Source organism: Camelus bactrianus, chromosome X, assembly GCF_048773025.1.
Source record: "Camelus bactrianus isolate YW-2024 breed Bactrian camel chromosome X, ASM4877302v1, whole genome shotgun sequence".
Lineage (NCBI taxonomy): Eukaryota > Metazoa > Chordata > Mammalia > Artiodactyla > Camelidae > Camelus > Camelus bactrianus.
In genome coordinates, this window is record NC_133575.1 from 37,392,413 (window position 1) to 37,416,742 (window position 24,330).

The 24,330-nt window shown below is 38.4% G+C and overlaps 1 protein-coding gene across 3 annotated transcripts in view; it reads left to right on the forward strand.

The window, feature by feature from the left end:
• ZNF81 (zinc finger protein 81) overlaps positions 1-24,330 on the forward strand; it is a 70,691-nt gene that overhangs the window by 6,770 nt on the left and 39,591 nt on the right. Inside the window, exon 1 of one of the 3 annotated variants that reach the window (XM_074359576.1) lies at positions 14,110-14,725. The exons of the other annotated variants lie outside the window; for them this stretch is intronic. The gene's annotated coding sequence lies outside the window, so the exon portion shown is untranslated. Of the gene's footprint in view, positions 1-14,109; positions 14,726-24,330 lie in introns of those variants that run through there. 3 annotated transcript variants of the gene reach the window in all.

Genomic DNA, 24,330 nt, shown 5'->3' on the forward strand with positions numbered 1-24,330 from the left:
CGAGTTTTACAAGCCTGTTTCTAGTCTAGTTCTTTTCTATTCACACATACATTTTGTCTGCTTTTTAAAAACTTGTTGATCCTCCATCTTTAAAATTCTTCGTTCTGCTGATTTCCAGTTCTCTTTCTTTCGCTCTCTTTTCTAGTAGTTAAAAAAAAAAAACCTTGCTCTCCCAAGTCTCCTGTGTCTCTCGTTAACACTGTTCTGTATTGTTGGAGGATGGAGGGAATGTACAGTGCCCACGAGACCAAACAATGAGGCAGGAAGCTCCATATAACCAATGGATCAGTTTATTATTATAGAGTAACTTACAGGGTGGGATCGGGTGGTCAGTGATCCGGAAGCATTCACAGCTGCGCTCTGCACAGGTGAGGGACCATTGGGACAATTTTATAGTTAACCTAGGGTATCAGGGTAGGTGCTTAGGAGCAGGAAATGCATTCCTAAGTCAGGATTTATGAACGGGTAACTAGTCTCATGGGCACTGGGAATACGTCAGTGAAGGTCTTCATTATTGTTTAGAGACTAACAGAGCATAGAGGCCACTGGACCTAACAATCATTAAACAATATCTATTAACTGCAAAGCCCTTGATGACAGAGAAGAGACTCACTACACAATACAGCCCTACGTAGGTTCAGTGGAAGGGCAGGAGGAACCGAACAAGCCCAAGGTGGCATCAGTTATGATAACCGCCATGCATCTGTTTATATTTTATTTTATTTTTTTACATTTTTTGTTGAGTTATAGTCATTTTACAATGTTGTGTCAAATTCCAGTGTAGAGCACAATTTTTCAGTTACACATGAAGATACATATATTCATTGTCACATTTTTTTTTTGCTGTGAGCCACCACAAGATCTTGTATATATTTCCCTGTGCTATACAGTATAATCTTGTTTATCTATTCTGCATATGCCTGTCAGTATCTACAAATTTTGAACTCCCAGTCTGTCCCTTCCCACCTCTCGCCCCCTTGGCAACCACAAATTTGTATTCTATGTCTATAAGTCTGTTTCTGTTTTGTATTTATGTTCACTTTTTTTTTTTAGATTCCACATATGAGCAATCTCATATGGTATTTTTCTTTCTCTTTCTGGCTTACTTCACTTAATGACATTCTCCGGGAACATCCATGTTGCTGCAAATGGTGTTATGTTGTTGGTTTTTATGGCTGAATAGTATTCCGTTGTATAAATATACCACTTCTTCTTTATCCAGTCATCTGTTGATGGACATTTAGGCTGTTTCCATGTCTTGGCTATTGTAAATAGTGCTGCTATGAACATTGGGGTGCAGGTGTCTATTTGAAGTAGGGTTCCTTCTGGATAGATGCCCAGGAGCAGGATTCCTGGGTCACATGGTAAGTCTATTCCTAGTCTTTTGAGGAATCTCCATACTGTTTTCTCTTTTCAGAATATTCCCTTGTAATAGTGTGCTATTTTTGTTTTATGGAGGCAGCGTCTTATCACTGTAAGGATGTTCGTATTAGTTTTTCAATTTAATTTTTAAATAATAATATAGACACGTGGCTCAAAAATGAAAGTTAAAATATATATAAAAATTTAAAATATAAAAGCTGTATAGTCTAAATTCGCTTACCCGTCTTTCCCCTATCTGTTCACTTCTCTTTAATACACATAACCAAATTAGTTTTCCTTGCATGAGTTTCTTTATGCAAATAAAAGCCACTGAGACCACATTCTTATTCTTCTCCTTTTAATTTCACAAAAAGAGGCCCACTTTCAAGTTTGGTGAAATAGACTATGAATTATAAACAATGTTGCCATGAACATTTTTGTTCATGTCTTGTAATGTACAGGTGTACACCCCTCTCTTGACCTGATACATAAGGGTAGAGTTAATGGGTCATAGATTAAGTCTATCTTTTTTATAGTAGTATTCTTATTTTTAACGAGGGTACTGAACATTGAACCCAGGACCTCATGCATGCTAACTATGCACTCTACCACTGAGCTATGCCCTCCCTGCTAAGCCTCTCTTTTAAAAAATGTTTCATGGTTAAATATAGCATATATACAGAAAAGTGTGCAAAACAGACACATACAGCTCAGTGACTTTTCACCGTGTAGTTCTAGAAAGTGTCCATAGTCAGCATTCCAGAATCCCCCTACTCCCCAATATAACTTCTCTCCTGACTTTTATGATAATTACTTTCATTGAGAAGGAAGTCACAAGCAACAGAGTGGGAGAAGAGATAGACAACAGAGGACTTACACCCAGGATGGGTAAAGATCAACAAAACAATAAGAAAAAGCAGATGACCCAGTAGTCATGGGCCTTATTTGCATAGGAGTGTAACAAAAGAAGATATCTGAATGTCTAAGAAAAGTCTGAGATGGTACTCAGTCTCTTTAGTCGTTAGGGAAATGCAAAAGTTAGCCCACAATGTAACACCACTACACTCCCACCAGAATGGCTAAAATTAAGAAGACTGACAATGACAAGTGTTAGCGAGGATGAGGAGCCATATCAGCAGCTCATATGCTCATTTCAGCACATGTAACCAATCAGCACATGCAGCTGCTGATACATTAGCTCATATCAGCGGTTCATATGCTGCTGGTGGGAGTGTAGGTTGGCACAGTCTCTTTGGAAAACATTTTAGCCTTCTTCATCAAAGCATCCGGAGCTCATATGAAGAAATAGTTCTCCTAGGAAAATACCCAGGAGACATCCTTGGCTAATGTACCAGGACACATGTATAAATGCTGTAGCATTACTTGTAACAGCCAGAAAGTAGAAATAACTTAAATCCCCATCAGTAGTAGAATGAACATAAATTGAACATATTTCATGAAAGAATCCAGACACAAGATAATTTGTATGGTTTTAATTTATGTAAAGTTTTAAGACAAGCAAAATAAAACCATATTGTACAGGGGTGTATGGTTAGGTGGTTAAACTCAAAAGCAAGTGCTTACCATCAGAGGCAGGATTGTGGTTTCCATGATTGTTGGGGGAGCTGGGGGAGGCAGGGAAAGAGGCATGAGGAAGGCTTTTGGGCAAAGGGCTGGCAGTGGTCTATTTCCAGACCAGAGTGGGAATTAGGTAGGTATTTGCCTTGAGTAATTAGTTAAGCCAAATATTTATGTTTGATGAATTTTTGCATGAATTTTTATTTCATAAAAATCTTCTGAAAAGGAAAATAATGCACACCCTCCAGTTTTGACCCCAGTCTCCCATATACCCTTTCCAAGTGCAGCTGCAAACACACATACACACACACACACACGTGCACACACAACGTACACACACATACTCTGCTATATCCATTTTTGAACTTCCAACATTTTTCTCATTTAACCATAAATCTTGCTGATCATTAAATGACAGTAGATGTAATGAGTTGCCTCATCCTTTTTAAAGGATGAATCATATTCCATTATGTGGACATACCAAAATATAACCAGCCCCCTGTAAATAAACATTTAAGATATCCAGTCTTTTGCCATTACAAACGATGCTGCAATGTACATATTTCAGTTAACGCAAGAGGGAGTATATTGAAAGAGAAATTTCTGCAAATGGAGTTATCAGGACAAACGATATTTATGCATTGTCATTTTTGATAGATACAGCAAAATGACCTTCTTTGTGGGTTGTATCAGTTGTGTAAGAATGTCTGTTTTCACCATACCCAAGACAGAACAGTGTCTTGTCACATTCGTTTTTCTTTTTGGCCCATGTTATAGGCTAAAACATGGTAGGTATCTCAGTGCAGATTTAATGTGCATTTCCCTTATTATGGCTGAGACTGAATATTTATAATTGTGATTAAAGAGCTACTTATTTTTTCCTGAGCTGTTTTTAAAAGTTCCTTTGCCCATTTTTCTATTAGGTTGTTGCTGTTTATACATTGACAGTAGCTCTTTGTCCCAAATATTTCCCCTCAATTTCTCATTTGTCTTTTAAATGAAAATTCTGGCTTTTTCTCCCTGCATTTCGCCTAATTGTGCTCATCAGTTTTTTATGTCCTCCAAGTTTTGTTTCATAAGTAGAAGGCTTTCGCCATTGCTCAGCTATATTTGGAAAAATAAATGTCTGCACTTTCTTTTCAGTACTTTTGTGTTTTTAGTTTTGCTTTTACTTCTGTGACTATCTGGAGTTTTGGTTGTTGTAAGTCCTTAGCCAGGGCTCAGTCTTCATTTTCCTTAAAATGCCTACACATTTGTCTCAACACCATTTATTGAATAATCTATTCTTCCCCACTAAAATGCAACACTACATTAGTGTGTGTGAATATATATATATATATATATATATATTCTAATGTATAACTGAGTATATTTATGGACCTTATCCTGTTCTATTGCTCTAATAGTCATAATCTTTATTATTCCAATGCCTCTGTATTTATAATTTATTCTTTCAGAGAATAGGGCTAAGTCTCTGATTACACTTCTTTTTCAGAAATTTACTGTTTTCTTGATTGTTTTATTTTCTGTACACAATTTGTAATCAGCTTACCAAAATTTTAAAATAATCCTCTTGTCAGTGAGTCTGCATTAAATTTATATTTTAATGTAGGGCCATTTGTCTCTTAATGATCATTCAGATTTACTATTAAAGAACAGGGTATGTCTGTGTTTTTTCAAGTAATCTTTGCATTTCCCATTAATGTGATAACGTTTTCTTCAAATATACTTGTGATATCAGTGCTTATTTCTATTATCTAAATGAAAAAATACAATGCAAATATATACAAATGTATATTGTTACAAATTGGAACCAAAATTGCAGTTATACACACAAGAGGTAGTTGGCGAGTGAGTGAAAGGAAAAATAAAAAATCCTGTGTTTCTCTTATTCTTGTGCAGAAGAAGGATATAGGCATTGATGGACCTTGTTAGAGAAACACGTGTATAGTTAATGGTCTTATGCTGCAATAGGTGAACAGAAGAATACAAATAGAATGGATAATTTTCAAATGAGCATTAAGTGGGGAAACACCAAAAATTTGATCTGTCAAGGAGATTAAAAGAGACCCAAAGAAATATATAAATATCAGAGATTAGTCCTAGTGTTATAGTAATTACACATTGTAAATGGGTTAAAATCATTCATTAAAAGAAACAGATTCTCAGATTAGATAGAAAAAACAACAACCAAAAACTTTCCAAGGTCCAGCATTATTTTATAAATATGAGTTACACTTAAAAGTAAAAAACCCAGAAAATGTGAAAGTAAAGGGATAGAAAATCATAGACTTGGCAAACAAGAACCAACAGAAATATGGGGCTGCATTTTCAATATCAGACCAGAGGGAACGGAAGGTAAAAACATCACAAGAGATGAAGGCAATGGTTCAAATGGTAAAATACTAAGATTTATAAAAATCATCAATACATTGATAGCTAACAATATACCCTTAAATTGTGTAAAATAAAAACTAGCAGAAATAGTTAACTCTACTGCTAGCTATTTTAACCCCTTGATCAAGCAAAAAATAATACTCTAAAGTTTTGCTGTATTAGAGTTTATAGTATTATGCAACTGCAGAGAATTCACTGAAAAAGTAAAAAGCTAGCAAAAATAAATCACATCTACAAACATTGAAATATTTTACATGAGTATGTTTTAAGGAGAAAACATAAATAATCTTATGAAATAAGTAGAGGATGTCTTAGCCAACTCGGGCCGCTATAACAAAATACGTTTGTCTAGCTGGCTTAAACAACACAGATTTGTTTTTCTCATGGTGCTGGGGTCTGGTCTTGGTGAGAGCCCTCTTCTTGGCTGCAGGCGGCTACCATCTAGCTAGCTACCATCTTGCTGTCTTCAGGTGATCTCTTTGTGCGTGGGCAGAGGGTGATTGCAGAGAGAGTGAGAGCAAACTGTGACATTTCTCCTTTTAAAAATTTGTTTATTTTTATTAATTTGTTGGGGGGGGCAATTAGGTTTGATTTATTTTTAGAGGGAATGCTGGGAATTGAACCCAGGACCTCGTGCATGCTAAGCACGTGCTCTACCACTTGAGCTATATCCTCTCCCACATGTTTCTCCTTATAAAGGCACCTATATGAAGGCCTCAGTCTAATCCCATCTTGAAATTGATTTTCTTCCGGCTGTTGCAATTGGGGAAACACCCCAGATCTGAAGATCGGACTGTGTCAGCTGGGTGGTTTGGCCTCGTACTTCCAAAGAGAGGAGGAGACAAGTCACAGTGTGGAGATTCACAGGTGGAGTTGTTTTGCAGTCAGAGGAAGTCTCAGACAGCTGAAAAGACAGTGTTTATCTCTGTGTCCAGCTTGTTTAGTTTCTTTTTTTTTTGTATTTTTCTCTATCATTTTTTAAAAAATTGAAGTATAGTCAATTTACAATGTGTCAATTTCTGGCGTACAGCGTAAAGTTTCAGTCATACATATACATACATGGGCACAAATTTCTAATCTCAGTTAATCATTCATGAGACAGAGAATGGGGAGTTGAAGAGCCTGTGTCTGGCTTCTCCACAGATTCAGGCAAAAGGAGAAAGGTCAGCATTTGACCTTGTCACCAGTAAAAAAGGGAGTCATTTGCACGTCCTATGGGGGTCACAGGAAAGAGTGGACAGCTAGGTTTATCTGAGTCACGTGGGAAGAATGATTCTGTGTCGTAAGGCATTTCTTGAAGAGGAACACAGACAGGTGGGGGGATTTCTTAGCTGTCACTGTTTTCAGGGCTCAGGTGAAGTTCATCATTGTCAAGGGTTCTGAGTCTTGTCTATATGAGTCTAGTCCTATATATATGTCTGTGCTACCAGCCACGTGGCATTCTTCTGCCCTACAGAATGATTGAGCAATGGCCAAGGGAAGGGGTTTAAGGAGACATTTGGAGGTGTTGACAGGTGTTTTGCGTGTGAAATGCAGGAGCTGGGGTCCTCCTTGCTGTTCCTTTTAGACTTCTCAAGATTAAGGGGAATGGTGATAACGTCCAGTTGCAGGTATTGGAGGATGTAACAGCCAGTGAAATGTAAGGTCCTTGCCACAGTTTGGGGGCGATATACCAGGGCATTTTCCTTTGTGAGGAAGGCTTCAGGGGTGGTTCTTAAAGACAAAGATCATGAATGTCCCTCCCTTTCCTGGACCTCCTGGAGTCTAAGGTGTTTCCTCTTCAGGTTCTGTGTTGTTGTGCATCCTCTCCTGACACAAAATCATTATGGCCCGTTCTAATAGCTATAAATTCACCTCCTCCCCACCATCTCCCAGTGATCTCCTACCAGTTCCCAGACCTTTCATCTGAATGGCCCATGTGGGTCACTGTAGGGGGACATAGTAAGCAGTGTACCGAGCCAAATAATAATTATCTTTATGATCTAGAACAGTGTCGGTCCAACCAAACAATCCAGGTAGCTGAACCAGAATTAAATGTCAGTCTCTTAGGCTGCCTCCCTTCTGGCTGGGCTGCTGCCCAGAGGGTTACCAGCCAGGCTAGTCTGGGCTTGCTAGGTGAAAGAAAGATTATACCCAGGCATGTTCAATAGAGGATCCCAACTTGTCAAAATACGTCCATCTAACCCCTAACACCTTTTGTTGTGATCATTAATTACCCAGGGTGCAGCTGAAGCGAGATGATTCCTCTCTGGGGACAGACATTGTCATTGACCAAACTCCCTAACTAGGGTGTGCGGACCAGGTGGAGGTGAGAGTGGCAGATTCTGAAATCCTTTTGAATCCATTAAATTTTTTTTTTAAAGTGGAGATACTGGAGATTGAACCCAGGACCTCCCGAATGCCAAGCACACTGTCTGCCATTGAGCTATACCCCTACCCATCTCGAGTCCATTTTTGAGGAGGTCATTCCATCGCTCAGCAATACCAGATGCCGGTAGATGGTAGAGAGTGTGGAAGTCTTTTATCAAATACCTTGACTATCAGCCTATCATCACACAGCTTTTGCAATAAAAGGCGGACCATTTTCAGGCTGCCAATAAATAGTCCAGAAAGCTGAAAACCTGACACAGCTGAATTCTAAGAGCCACAATGGTGTGGCTGGAGTCAGCTGAACAGACTGAAACAGCAGCAGTTCAACCTGAAAAAATGTTGGCAATAGTGCAACAGTGGTGAAATCCCTGAGAGCAGGCTCTTAAGGTGTGAGGCGGTTTGCCAGGAGCAGACAGGCCCACACTTCATGCTATGTGCATCCCAGTGGGTCATCTTTTGGAAGGAGTCACAGTTTGGCATGCAATGGCAGCCTCTGCATCAGAAAGGTGGAGTCTTGTCATTTGTGCCCAATCCATGATGATGGCTGTGTTGACATGTCTATGGGACGATGGATGAAGAAAAGCAATAGCAGTAATCTGGGCACCGAAGGCTCCGTCAGCAACCTGACTCCAGTCAGTGTCATCAGAGAATGGACCCTTACCATGGACACCTATGTGGGTGACCCAGACCATTCAATTAATAGCTGTGATTTGTTTCCACAGTCCATGATACCAAAGAGGCCTGTCCAATCCCAGCCTGTAGTCTTCTAAGTGGGAGTCTGCACAGCTGGACACTGGCAATAGCTCAAGAGTCAATAAATATCAAAGGGAACATTGGCCAGAATTGTAAGAAGAATAGCCTTGAGTTCTGCCTGCTGAGAGGAGCGCCTACATCCATTCTAAATTTTGCTAAGGTGGTGGGGAGAATAGCTCAGTGGTAGAGTGCATGCACGAGGTCCTGGGTTCAATCCCCAGTACCTCCATTTAAATAAAAAAAATTATTCTAAGGTCAAACAGCTGCATAGCCCAGTGGAAACTACTAGATTCCACCTTAGCCCAATCATTAGTGGATCAGGTCCAGGCACTTGAGGGATCATCTGTGAACTGAGGGCCCCGTTAAGCCCAGCAGCCTTGCTCCATGGTTTGCCGAATGGGAGATAAATTTTCCTCCAAAGAGTTAGCTGTCCTATTTTCACATAAAGCCAAGATGCTGCTGGAGCCAGCCCAGCTATGCTCTTGAATATACTCTTTCCTTTTGACAGGCGAGGCTTGTTGGGTCCTTCCCACCTCACTGGTGATTGAGTCTGAATTGACCTACCTCAAAATGGGACTGTCAGGCCTGGAGAGTTTGCAGGGCCTCCAGGGGTCAGGTGTTCAGTTTGGACAAGGGCCCAATAGCAAGCTAATAGCTGCTTTTCCCAAGGGGCTGTAGCTAGTAGCTGTGTAAGGAAGATTACAAAGGCGGTACCCCAAGGGGCTTTTCCGAGTGGAGGCTGCCTCCCTTTGCTAGTGGCCCCAATAGGCAGCATCATCGGTTACACAGACTGGTAGCTCAGCAGGGTCGTTTAGGCTCTGGGGACCCCGAAGATAGGGAGCAGAAAATGCACCTCAGCTTGCCGGACAGCATCCTACGCTGTCTTTTGGTTTGTGCCCCACTCAAAGGACATTGTTTGTGGTTTGGCTAATATAAAGGATCAAGTAAGACATCCAGGAGAGGCACATTCTGTCTCCCATTCCCAGAGAGTCCAGTGTGATGCTGGGCTTCCTTTTTGGCGTGGGGTTCAAAGACATAGAAGTTTTTCATTGATTGCGAGAGGGATAGATTATTGTGAATCCACCCAGAGGTCCCAGACCCTTCCCTTGAATTTTGTCAGGGTTCACCAGCCACCTCTGATGGCAAAGGGGTGATGATACTGTGGGCGGAGCCATTGAGACCTAGCCTTCTCTCTAACCGAGAGGACTTTATCTGTATGCAGAGGGTAGGGGCAGTCTCACTAAAGCCTGACCCACTCACTGGCGTGAAACACCAAAGTACTCTCATCACCCCTGGGAGAGTACTGCCAATGTATATCAAAGGCCTTCCCACGTGAATACACATTGGTCTTGGTCCTTGGTGCCAAGAGCTTTGAAGGGGCTGAGATTTTACCCTCCTTAAGCTAACAAGCTGGCTCGCCACACTTTCAAGTATGTTGGCCGAGGTCATGAGACTCCCGAGTCAGTGATGGGAGACTTGACTGCTCACAGAAAAAGCAGTAGCCAGAGTCAGCGTGGTTGCACATTCCAGAAAATATTAAAAATAAAATCTCTTGGCAGCCCAGGAAATTTCTACAAACATAAAATAGAAAGAAAATAGTTTTGTTATTGACTAAGCATTAAACCGGACCACAACGCGCACCATAAGCGATTAGCTGAAGAGATTGCAAAGACAGGAAGAACTCTCACCCTTCTATGTGGTGGAGCACCTAGCATCCATTAGATGCTTGTTCTCAAGATAAATGATAACTTACCAACTTATAAGTTCTCCTGCAAGAGGACTTTACGGGACAATTCGCTCTATCTACACTCTTACATAGTCATCCTTAGTTCACCTGGTAATTGGAGTGGCCGTCTGTGCCAGTTCATTGCCTTTATCTAAAGGCAAAATGAAACATCTGTCTCTATGACAAGCAGGTACTTACAGTTTAGAGCCAGGCTCCTAGGCAGAGTGATGGGGAGATAGGGCCCTATCTTCCTTGATGTTTACATTTCAAGAGGATGGCTCCCAGGCCCTTAAGAAAAACATTCCTGGGTGGTCATGCTGACAAAAGGCTTATTTACTCTTTTAAAAGATTTACTTACATATCAAAGGGGCAGAGGAAGGATTTACTAATACCAGTTTTCTCAAGGAAAGGAAGAGGGTAAAGGTCTCTCTCTTTTGGCAACAGGGAAAGTTCCATTTCTTTATCCTTACAATTTCCCTTTTATAATAACATTATAATTTTCTAATTATCTCCATTGCCCTTTCTATCTTTCTCTGGGCAGTTTGCAGCCACCTAAATACACAGTAGGTCCATCCAGTAGCAAAGCAAAGCAATTATGAAAGTTACCACAGGGTAAATTTTCAAAGTCAGCATAATATTTGCATTGGAGAAAAAAAGCCTATAAATGTGTCTTACCAGCGGTTAAAGCACATTCTTGATTAGCAATGTGCAAAAATTCTTCGTTCTTCATATGTTACTTTTACAAACTATTGTGTTGTCTGTATTGCTTGCTCTTTCAAATGATACGTTATTCAAGTATTATTTTGTAATTCCTTGTGAAGTCTTACCCAGTCCAAGCCTAAGGGGGTTTTAATTAAGGTTTTTTTTTTTCTCATAAGATCCAGAGAATTTCTCCTGAATTCCTGTCACTCAGTAATTACCATCACAAGTACATAATTTAGCCCTGCAGTAATTGTTCTGTCTCCCCAAATAATATTTCCCAGATGCAAAACACAAAGACACTGGTGGTCATTTGTAGTATGCTATTACGAGGCACTCTTTGAAGGGTACAGATTGAACTTCCAGTGCTTAATGTATTTGCTTTTAAGTCTTGAGGAAAAACCCAGCCTGTGGGCCATTGGCTTGCATTGGTCTAAGTCAATAACAGACATGCAAACCTCCATGAATAATAGGCATCTACTTTTGTTTATCCATACTGGGACTGGAGAGAACTTGCATACTAAAATTAATCCAATGATGTAATTCCATCTTCTGCAGTCTTTATCTATAAATGCCAGATTTCTGTTTGTCTACTAATGAGATGCTTTTTAAAAATACCATCCTTCTGTCCCTTCTCATATAGTCATAGTCCAATATCTGTTTGTTCCCTTGAATATGAACAGTGCTATAACTCCAAACTAGTGATGCTGTCCTAGTACTATTTGATAGCGAACTGCTTCTGGCCTGTACAGATGAGTGGCTCTGAGAACTTTGGGGTGATTTTTTTGCTCCATCATTAAGAAGTTATTCCAAATAGTCCAATTCCAGAATTTTCTCAGTTTCCATTCTACTTGTGCTCCCATGGCTTTTAAACATGTTGCATGATGTGATTCCCTCCAGTTCGCAATTGTATTCTGTGTTGTTGTAATTATCCCAAAGCACTAAGTTTATTATTTAAGACCTCACTCTCAAAAGAGTTAGCTATACCTGTGCCTGTTCCTATTCCTTCCAGGATTGTATTCTAATAAGCCTCCTTTGCCCTTGTGTGGTCCCCAAACAGGCCCCTTAAACAGATTCCATAATGCGAGGGTTCAAGGGATATATGTCTGGTTGTGAAGAGTGATGCTAGCCTCAGATATATTAAGAGAAACCATCCACCTATAATCCTGACGGCTATTAAAGTAGGCTCAGGACATTGCCACATTCCAAATGTAGCAGGGAGATTTCTTTAATATATCTCTTGAGGGGTCTGTTGATAGGATTTCTACCAGTTTGGGTGATGTAATTTACCAGCACTGTCTTTAAAGCTATCAGTAGGTCTATTGAACATCACCCCTACCATAGTAAAGGTGAGAGAACCTTTCACCTTCACTAGTAGGATTACCCCTACAATTCTCTTGATTGTAGTATAGTTAGAATTCTTTCCTGTATAAGGATCTTTCCAATCAAACTAGTTAACAGAACACTTTTGTGTCAAATTTAGAGCTTGAGTATCCTGATGCATATTAGTTACTTTACTTTGGTGTTATCAAAAATTACTAATGAAGATGGTTCCACCTTCACTCTGCCAGTAACTGGGCTGTTGGAATTACTAATCCAGATCATGTCTATTCTGGGAATACAATGTGGAGTTGATCAGAAATATGTAATTGTGGAGACCATTACTTGGAGTACAGGGGAAAAAAAAGCTATGTAACAAATAACATGTTTGTTTTCCAGTAAAATGTGATTCTTAAGTAACTGAAATAACCCTACTGTGACTGGGACAGCAAGGCAGTCTATGAGAATAGTAATACGTTTGCTAGAGTACTTTGTAGGGGAGGGAAAAATAATTTTCCTTTTATCCTTCTAAGTTCTTGGTGAGAACCCCTTTAGTAAAAGACAAATTAATAAGAGAAAACTAGTTTACTAACTTGTATATCTCATGTATCTTTGGGAGATACCCAAGGGAAAAATGAGTAACTCAAAGTGGTGGCTTAGAATTCCAGCTTATATAGATGGAGAAATGACAGGACAAAGGAAAATGGTTTTAGGCTTCCAAGGGCAGCATACTGCAGGATGGTAAATATATGGGAGGTGACTAATGGTAGATAGAGGCCAATTGGTAAAGTTTGTTATGTAGGTGCCATCTCCAGGCTGATTGGGTCTAGAGTTGTCTTCCATGATTAACCTTTAAAAAATTTTTTTTAATTTTATTTTTGGGAGGAGGTAATTAGGTTTACTTAATTATTTTTAATGGAGGTACTGGGGATTGAACCCAGGACCTGGTACATGCTAAGCACACACTCTGCCACTTGAGCTATGCTCTCCCCTCTTCCTGTGATTAACTTTTGTCCTTCCTGGTAGGGAGAAGAAGAGGGACACCTTTGAAAATTTATATCTTGCTTTTAGGCAAATGGTAGGGCAGAGAACTTTTCTTGTACCTTCTTCTTCTCAATTGCCTTCAGCTCGAAATAATCCCTAAGCCAAAGTGGCATATTTTGGGGTGACACATTCTACTGCCCTTCAACCTCCTTTCAGTTGAGCTCAGTACCAATATAAATCACTCTAGGGAACTAAAGATTCAAGTCCTTTGTGGGAATAACAGTCCAGTCCTCCTGGGGTGGCTTCACAGGGAAAGCATGAATCCAACTGTATTTTTTTTTAACTTGGATAGCCCATATGGGTAATCAGCACTTGAAAGGTCCCTCCCAGTGTGATGACAGCCTTTCTTTCCCTGGGACACTTTAATGTAGATGTGTTACCAAACTCAGGTTTGGCAGCTCACCATTAAAAAACAAATAATCAAGAGGCAAATGTCAGTAGAAAGGAAAAAGGTACTTTAATCAGAAAAGCCAGCAATCTGGGAAGATGGTGGACTCATGTCCAGAGACCAACTCCCGAGATTCTGCTCGGCCATGACAGTTTTTAAAGGGAAAAATGGGGGGAAGAATCTCAGTGACTCATTGATGCAGGAGGTTGGTTTCAGCATCATTCTCCATTGCGCACAGACTGGCTGACTCTCTCTTCCGATGTTGTCTTGCCCATGTGATCTGCCTGCAAGATTGCTAAGGGGGCTGTTGGGGATAGAGATCTAGTCATTCTTTAACTGCTTAATTCTTCATTCTCACTCCTTTTTTACCTAGGAAAAGAATCAACAGGTTAGGCAAGGCATGGTGTGCATTCAGGAGAGCATAAGTCCAGAGTTAGTTTCAATTGCTTAGTGATCTTATTTTCAGATTAAAAAGGGGCAGAAATGGGTAAACAGGAAAGGGGCAAAAGAGCTACTTTCAGATGAAATCTCCTTTTTGATAGAGGGGCTGACCTTTTCCAGGGGTTCCTTCCAGCTTCTTATGATTTTATGTCTCAGGGTTTCTGGGAAAGATAGAAACCTTTTAAGAATTGGATATGATTATGAGAAGATTCAGTTAAATTAGGCACAGGACGTAGTCTCAGACCAAAATTCATAGGTCTGCTCAACATAAATTCAAAAAAAGTGATTTCACGCTTGGTGGCAAGGGTTGTTCTAATTTTTAACAAGCTAGTGATAAAGCTGTAGGCCTTTTTAACCCTAACTGGTTGCTCAATCTTGGCCAATGAGTTTCTTTAGAGTTTGATTCATTTGCTCTATGTGTCCATGGGATTAAGGATGATAGGATATATGATAGTTTATAGAAATCTGTAAACATTTGCATAATTCCTAAATGACAGTCAAAATAAATTGACTTTTGCTGTCTGATTCAATATGCTCTCGTATCCCCAACATGGAAATTATGTTTATTAAGAGAACCTTTACCATTGCCTGAGCACTGGCTTTTTGAAGAGAGGAAAACATCAGGCCATCCTGACATCATACACACCGTAAGTAGACAAAACCTCTTACCTTCTGCAAGCATTGCTTCTATGAAATCCAACTGCCAGCAGTTCCTGTTAAAGTTGGTTGGGGAAAACTTCCAGTGCTTAATTTGGGAGTGGCCTGGAAAGAATTCTGCTGACAATATATTTCTTTAACGTGTTTTGAATAAATTCATCTCTTTGGTAGGCATAGTGAGAGCCGAATGCCTTTAAAATCTCTATTACTTAGCTGATTTTGTTGATGATACAACAATACCAACCAAGTATAAATAGACCATGGAATAGGAATTATGTTGTTAGGTAATTCCCATAGTACAGTCAAATTCCTTTTTAGCCCCTTTTTGTTTAATGTATTTTTATAAAGTATTTATTTTTACTTTGGGTGGGGGATAATTAGGTTTGTAGGTTTGTTTGTTTGTTTGTTAATGGAGGTACTGGGGATTGAATCCAGGACCTCGTGCATGCTAAGCACACATGCTGCTACTGAGCTATACCCTCCCCCACCCTTTTCAGCCCCTTTTTAAATACATTTGTCCATTTCCTTTTTTTAAAAAAAAATTCATATATTTACATTTCCTTTTTTAACTCTTTAAAAATTTAATATATTTTAAAACATTTTTTATTGAGTTATAGTCATTTTACAATGTTGTGTCAAATTCCAGTGTAGAGCACAATTTTTCAGTTATACATGAACATCCATACATTAATTGTTACATTCTCTTTCGCTGTGAGCCACCACAAGATCCTGTATATATTTCCCTGTGCTACACAGTACAATCTTGTTTATCTATTCTACATTTTGAAATCCCAGTCTGTCCTTTCCCACTCCCCATCCCCCTGGCAACCACAAGTTTGTATTCTACGTCTATGAGTCTGTTTCTGTTTTGTATTTATGTTTTTTTTAGATTCCGCATATGAGTGATCTCGTATGGTATTTTTCTTTCTCTTTCTGGCTTACTTCACTTAGAATGACATTCTCCAGGGACATCCATGTTGCTGCAAATGGTGTTATGTTGTCATTTTTATGGCTGAATAGTATTCCATTTTATAAATATACCACTTCTTCTTTATCCAGTCATCTGTTGATGGACATTTAGGCTGTTTCCATGTCTTGCTATTGTAAATAGTGCTGCTATGAACATTGGGGTGCAGGTGTCGTTTTGAAGTAGGGTTCCTTCTGAATATATGCCCAGGAGTGGGATTCCTGGGTCACATGGTAAGTCTATTCATAGTCTTTTGAGGAATCTCCATACTGTTTTCCACAGTGGCTGCACCAAACCGCATTCCCACCAGCAGTGTAGGAGGGTTCCCTTTTCTCCGCAGCCTCTCCAGCATTTGTCATTTGTGGCCTTTTGAATGATGGCCATTCTGACTGGTGTGAGGTGATACCTCATCATAGTTTTGATTTGCATTTCTCTGATAATTAGTGATATTGAGCATTTTTTCATGTGCCTATTGATCATTTGTATGTCTTCCTTGGAGAATTGCTTGTTTAGGTCTTCTGCCCATTTTTGGATTGGGTTGTTTGTTTTTTTCTTACTAAGTCGTATGAGCTGCTTATATATTCTGGAGATCAAGCCTTTGTCGGTTTCACTTGCAAAAATTTTCTCCCATTCTGTAGGTTGTTGTTTTGTTTTGCTTATGTAAAAATTTAGTATATTTTAAAAGTTTTTTTTCCTTAAGTTTCTTTTTGGGGTGGGGTATTACTTATTTTTGGAGAAGGTACTTCTCTGAACCCAGGATCTTGTGCATGTTAAGCATACACTCTACCACTTGAACCATACCCTACCCCCGTCCATTTCCTTTTAGAAGGCTGGTTATTTAAAACAGAATGAAAGTTTCCTGTTGTATTAGAAATGGGGCTTCTAAGTTGAGTTGGCTGCGTTTTAACAGTGAGTTTTGCAGCTCTGTCAGTGAAATCATTGCCCTGAGAAATTTGGTCATTCTGCCCTATGTGGACTCTACAATGGATTACTGATAGCTGAGCAGATAGTTGTGAAGCTAGTAACAACTTGGATGTTAATTTTCCATGATATTTTAGTTCCCAGTGAAGTCAGGGATCCCCTATTGTTTCAAATTTGCCCCATTACACAGTAGACACCAAACACATTTTTACTCTCAGCATATAGATTCACTTAAAGTCCTGAACCAAGATTTGGACCCTAGAATTGCTATTGACTTGGCTGCTAGTACTGATTTAATTCCAAGCAAAACGTAAGGTTCCAAGATTTCCTGAGCAGTTACCAGTGTCTGAAGCCTCAAGATGACCCTTTTCATCCGGGTATATGACGCATCAGTAAACATCATCAAGTGTGCATTTTGAACAGGAATATCAGAAAAATCTGGTTGCTGCCTACTGTCTTCTGCTACTACCATTGCATACTCGTGATCATCTATTTGGTCTGGATCTTGTAAAAGAGTAGCAGGGTTTCAGAGATCGCATCTTCCAAGTACAAGACAAGGATTGGATAGGAATGCTTGTTCATAGTTAGTCAGATGGCATGCCGATAGATGCCGAGTTGTAGGCACATAAGATATCTGGCCCAGCATGGCTCCTGCCACCACTTGGAGGCATCCAGGCACTCCCAGTGCCACAACATCCCAAAGAACTGAGAAATGTGCTACTGGTCTGTAGTCTAACCCCACCTTTTGAGTTAAAATTCCATGAACAGCGCCTTTATTTTCATGACAAAACAATTGGGAAAGTTTTTCAATATTTCAAAGCCCCAAAGCTGGGGGAGAGACTGTAGCCAGTTTCAGCTGTTCACAAGCCTCTTCCAATTCCAGGGACCAAGTCAGAGGCTCTGGAGAATCACTAGACGCATGCTTCACCCAAGGCTTTGCATTCTCTACAGGAGCTGGGACCCGCTGCCCGCAGTACCCTCCGAGCACCCCAAGGTGTCTAGGTTGTTTTATTGTAGTCGGCCCTTTCATCCACTAAATTTCCTGCCTTACCCAACAACAGATACCATAAATATTTTACTTCAGTTTGGCAATATTAGAATTTGTCTGGGGAGGCCTTATGCCCCAGTGAAGCAAGGAATGGTAACAAAGCCAAAATACCAGGTTTTTGCATTACTTTTCAGTTATGGAGGCTACCAGCAAATCATCTACATATTCAATAATTATAGATCCCTCCCGTGGGACACATTTCCCTGTTTCCTGTGAATGACTAGAGAAAATGAGAGTCCTGAAACCCACGAGGAATCCTTTGCCATGAATTCTGGAGTCCTCTGGAGAACATCATTCTAAGTGAAGTAAGCCAGAAAGGGAAAGAAAAATACCATGTGATATCACTTATATTTGGATTCTAAAAAAAAGAAAGACACAAATGAACTTATTTACAAAACAGAAACAGACTCACAGACATAGGAAACAAACTATGGTTACCGAGGGGGAGAGGTGGGGAGGAATAAATTGGGAGTTCGGGATTTGCAGATAGAAACTATTATATAAAATAGATAAACAACAAGGTCCTACTGTATAGCACAGGGAACTATATTTAATACCTTGTAATGGCCTATAATGAAAAAGAATATGAAAAGGAATATATATATGTGTGTGTGTGTGTGTGTGTATAAAACTGAATGACTATGCTGTACACCAGAAATTAACACATTGTAAACTGACTATAGTTCAATAAAGAAAAAAATACTGAAGTCCTTAATAAGTAAAATCAAACAAGAATTTAGACTCATTAGCTAGAGAAACATTTAAAAAAAGAGCAAAATACTAATAAACTACAGAGGAAAATTTTGCAGACTATGGTACCAAAGTCAGAATAGTTGTAGGGTTCAGAACTCCAGGGGTTAATGGAGCAACAGCTTTATTTACTTCTCTGAGCTCTTGTATGAATATATAATGGTTGTCTGTCTTCATCAAATTTTATCTTCCTTCCTTATTGGAAGTATGGGAGTTTTAGAGGGTGAATTCCCTTTTTAAGTTATCCCTGGTTTTGCTAGTTCTTTTTCTCCCCCTTGTATCATCCCTTTGACATCATTATCATTTCATATTTTATACATTTTTATTGAAGTATAGTCAGTTTACAATGTTGTGTCAATTTCTGAAGCATAATGCTTCAGTCATACATGAACATACATATATTTGTTTTAATATTCTTTTTCACCTTAAGTTACTATAAGATATTGAACATACCTTGAACATACCCTGTGTTATACAGTATGAACTTGTTATTTATCTATTTTATATATATTAGTTAGTATCTGCAAATCTCGAGCTCCCAATTTATCCCTTCCCACTTGCTTCCCACCCTGGTAACCATAGTTTGTTTTCTATGTCTGTGAGTCTGTTTCTGTTTTGTAAATAAGTTTGTTTGTCTTTTTTTTTTGATTCCACATATAAGTGATATCATATGGTATTTTTCTTTCTCTTTCTGGCTTACTTCACTTAGAATGACAATCTCCAGGTCCGTCCATGTTGCTTGCAAATGGCATTATTTTATTCTTTTTTATGGCTGAGTAATATTCCATTGTGCATATATACCACAACTTCTTTATCCAGTCATCTGTTGATGGACATTTAGGTTGCTTCCATATCTTGGCTATTGTAAATAGTGTTGTTATGAACACTGGGGTCTATGTATCTTTTCAAATTAGAGTTTTCTCTGGCTATATGCCCAGGAGTGGGATTGCTGGATCATATGGTAAGTCTATTTTTAGTTTTTAAAGGAATCTCCATACTCTTTTTCATAGTAGCTGCACCAAACTACATTCCCACCAAAAGTATAGGAGGGTGTAACCAAAGATTATAAAGTCCCTTCAGTATTTCACCCAGTGATTTTGGCAGCCATTGGTGATACTTGCTTTTATAACATTTATTAGCTGAAGTACTTCTGAAAGAATAAATTTTCATAGTGAACTATTTGTATATACTGAAATGCAGTAGTTAGAGAAAGGATAGTCATTTTAATAAAACTCAAGTAATATCTTTTTCCCGATATATAAAACACGTCAGTGGTTATCTATTACTAAAAGAATTCGTGTTATTTTCACAGTCAGACTCCAGCATACTTCCTTGGATTATTGTTTCCTCATAATTGCCTCCTTGACATATCACATAACCTTCTCTCCTTTTCACAGAGCAATTTGCTCTTTCCTTAATTACTATGTATTTTCTTGTCTCCAGACCAGTCTCTTTGTCTTTTCTGGAAAATATTTTACCCCACTTACCATCACACTTATTTTTTTCCAGGATTCTGTTTAAACTATACCATCTCTACAGACCCTAAACCTGCATCCCCAGTGGAATTGACTGTTTTCTCTTTGCAGCCCACAGTGTATCCTGCATATATTTCTAACGTGAACTTTGTTTTTTGAAACTGAGTTATATTTGCAATACATTGAATTACCCAGATCTTAAATATATAGTTTGATGAATTTTGACAAATAAAATATACCCATCACCCAGATTAAAATATAGAACATATCCATCACCCTTGAAAGTTCTCTCTTGATGAGTCAATATCCTCCCTCTAGGCAACCATTGTTAATATTTTTAATCCTTGTAGATTAGCTCTGCCAGTCCTTGATTGTCATATAAACAAGAATCACAGGGTTTGTGTTTAGCTCTGTGTTTGGCATCTATTTATAAAATAACAGAATATTTTTGAGAGGCATCCAGGTTGTTGTGTCTACCAGTATCTCTTTCATTTTTATTGCTGACTATTGCATTGTATGAATATACTATTTTTGTGCACTTACTTGGTGATGAACATTTGGAATGTTTCTAGCTTATCGTGATGAAACCTGGTATAAACATTCTTGTGAATTTTTTCTGAGGATGTATTGTCGTCATTTTTTTTAAACTACCAAGGAATGGAATTCCAGCTAGATTATAGACTGGTGTATGTTTAACTTTGTTAGAAACTGCCAAACAGGTTTCTAAAGTGATAGTTCAGTTTGGCATCTCCACTAGCAATTTTTCAGTTTGTTTTTAATTTTAGCTTTGAAAGTGAGTGTATAGTGCCATCTCAGCCTAGTTTAAATTGCATTTCCCTTATAACTAATGAATGATGTTGTACATCTCTTCATATGCTTCATAGGCCATTTGTATGTCTTTTTTTGTGTGTCTGTTCAAATATTTCCTCCATTTAAAAAATTGGGTTATGTGTGTTTTTCTTTTTGCTTTGTAGGAGTTCTTTATCCATTCTCAAGCTAGGTCTTTTGTATGTGTATTGCAAATATTTTCTCCCAGTCTGTCTTGACTTTTTGTTTTCTTAATGGCATCTTTTGATGAGCAGAAGTTTTGACTTTGATAAAGTCCCATTTATCAAAATTTTCTTTTATAGTTGTTGCTTTTTGTACTATGTCAAGAAATCTTTGCTTGTCCCAGCATTGCAAAGATACTCTCTTACGTTTTCTTCTAGGGCATTTTTAATTTTAGTTTTTATATTTAGGTCTATAATCCCACTTGAATGAATTTTTCTGTTAACTTGTTCTATCACTTGCTTTCTACTTCATTAATTTTGTGGTCTTTGCTAGTTCTTTTCTTTTACTTTCTTTGGGTTGATTTGGTCTTTTATTTTCTAGCTCCTTGAGGTTAAAGTTTAGGTCATTAATTTTAGAATCTTTTCTAATATAAGCATTTAAAGCTAAAATTTACTTCTAAATTTATCTCTATCTTCTTCATGCAAATTTTGGTATGTTGTTATAGTAGGCAGCCTTCTAAGTTGGCTCTCAGTGATCCCCACTTCTTGGTATTCATACCCTTGTGTAATTCACTCCTATTTGTGTGTCAGCTGGACCTAGTGACTTGCTTCTAAGAAATAGAATATGACAACAGTGATGGGATGGCACTTACAAGATTAGATTATAAAAGACTGTAACTTCCATCTTGCTGGCACTCTCTCCTGCTCTTCTCGCTTGCTTGCTCCAGTGAAGCCAGCTGCCATGTTGTGAACTTCCTTGTTGAGAGATCTGTATGGTAAGGGACTGAGAGCAGCCTCTGGCCAGCAATCAATGAGGAAATGAATCACTCAGCACAATAGTCCTCGAGAAACTAAATCTTACCAACAACTACTTGACTGAGCCTGGAAGTGGGTCATTCCAAGTCAGTGTTCAAGATGAACATAGCCCCTGCCAACACCTTGATTGCAGCCTAGTGAGAGACCCTTAGTGAGAGGACCTGGCTAAGCCACACCTGAACTCCTGACCCACTGTGAGATAATAGATGTTGTTGTAACTCGCTAAATTTTAGGGTAATTTGCTATGTATGCATCAAATAAAAAACTAACACAGATTTTGGTACTGGGAATAGGGTGTTGTCTTGACAAATACCTCAAAATGGATTATCTTTCAAATGGGATGTGGGTGGCAGGGAAGGATTTTAAGGAGCATGTTAGAGAAATCCAAAATTGCTTGAACAGACTATTAGTAGAAATTTGGACTTTAGGATGCTGCTGCTGAAGGTTCAAAAGGAAACGAAGAACATGGTTTGGAAACTGGAAAATCCTGTGTGATAGAACCTTAGCAACACTGTCTTCTACAGTTACGTGGAAAGTAAAGCATTGTGCTTAATGAACTTAGTGATCTATCTGATGCTTCCAAGAAAAGTGCTGAAGGCACCTAGTTTCTTCTTGCTTTTAGCAAAATGTAAAAAGGAGATAAATAGAGAGACAGACTGTTAAACACAAAGGATCCAGAACTTGATAGTTTTAAAAATTATTAGCCTCTGCAGATAGCTAAAATAAGATTCTAAAATTAAGATGGCTTTGAAACACTATCAGGAAACTATGGTTTAGAAATAAAGCAAAAGGTGTGACTATACAACCTTTTGTTAAGACCTCAGAATGATCAGAGGATCAGAGCATTCAGCCACACACAACTCCTATGAAAAGATTAAGGGTACATCATAGATCTTCTCAGTCCCTCAGCCATTTCAGCAAGAGTCCAAGGTAGAGAATGGCTTACCTTAAAGAGGTCTGTGGGTGCACAGTTTTTGTCTAGGAGAGTGAACCCAATGAGATTAACAGACACCTCATAAAATTTTAGAGCAAACTATATGAGCAGAAACACTACCACCTTAGACTGAAAGAATAGAGACAGTACAAAAATGGAAAGATGTTGAACCTTCAAAATTCTACTGGCAAGAAGCCGACTGAGAAAACTCTTCTACTACCTTTCATGAAATGCTACCTTTCATCTTTTCATGAAATAGGAAAGATGGCTCATGAGGTGGGACCAAAAACACAGAGGGTAGAGCCAAAAGCCATGAAGAATTATTCCTAGGCCTTGAGACCTAATCAAGGAACTCCTAACTTTGCCCAGCCAGATAACACTTACATTCTTTAGCATGTAAAATTTTTGTATTTTGTATTCTGTATTTTGACCTCGATTTCTTCTGCTGAGCAGTGAGTGGTCATTTTAATCACTGTTTCTGTGTATATAGTATGTCATTTTTTGTTTTGTTTTGTTTTGTATTTTTCTAGCTGCTTCCAAACTCTTTTCTTCCTTGGTTTTCATTAGTTTGACTACAATGTGCATAGGTGTGGTTTTCTGTGAATTTATCCTGCTTGGGGTTTTCCAGGTATCTTGAATCTTGTAAATTTATATCTTTTACCATATTTGGGAAGTTTCTGCCTATTATTTTTTAAAATATCTTTCTCTTCTCCTTCTGGGCCTCCAGTTACATGTATGTTAGATCTTTTGATGTTGTCTTATCCATCCCTGAGACTGTATTCTTTTTAAAAAATTATTTTTCTCTCTGCTTTTCAGACTGGGCAATTTCTGTTGGTCTGTCTTGACGTTCATTAACTCTTTCTGCTGTTATGCCCATCTAGTAAGTTGTTTAGTTTCAGATTACATTTTTCAGTTCTAGACTTTTCACTTGGTTATTTTTTATGACATGTAACATTATATTAGTTTCATGTGTACAACATGATGATTCAATATTGTATATATTGTGAAATGATCAGCATAATAAGTCTAGCTAACACTCATTACCATACATAATTACAAAATTTTTTTCTTGTGATGAGAACTTTCAAGATTTACTTTCTTAGCAATTTTCAAATATGGAATACAGTATTATTAACTATAGACACCATGCTGTGTATTACATCTCCATGACTTATTCATTCTGTAACTGGAAGTTCGTACCTTTTGATCCCCTCACCTATTTCACCCACCACCCACTCCTGCCTCTGGCAACCACCAACTGTTCTCTGTGTCTATGAGCTATTTTTTTGTTTGTTTTTCTTAGATTCCATGTATAAGTGAGATCATATGGTATTTGTCTTAGTCTGACTTATTTCACTTAGCATAATGCCCTCAAGGTTCATACATGTTGTTGCAAATGGCAAGATTTCCTTCTTTTTATGTCTAAATAATATTCCATTGTACATATGTACCATATTTTCTTTATCCATTTTCTGCTGATGGGTGCTTAGGTTGATTCTATTTTATCTTTCTTTATAGCCTTTAAGTCTATTTTGTCTGATATAAGTATTGCTTTCTTGCCATTTCCATTTGCATGAAATATCTTTTTCCATCCTCTCACTTCTTTTTTAACATTTTTTAATTGATTTATAATCATTTTACAATGTTGTGTCAAATTCCAGTGTAGAGCACAATTTTTCAGTTACACCTGAACAT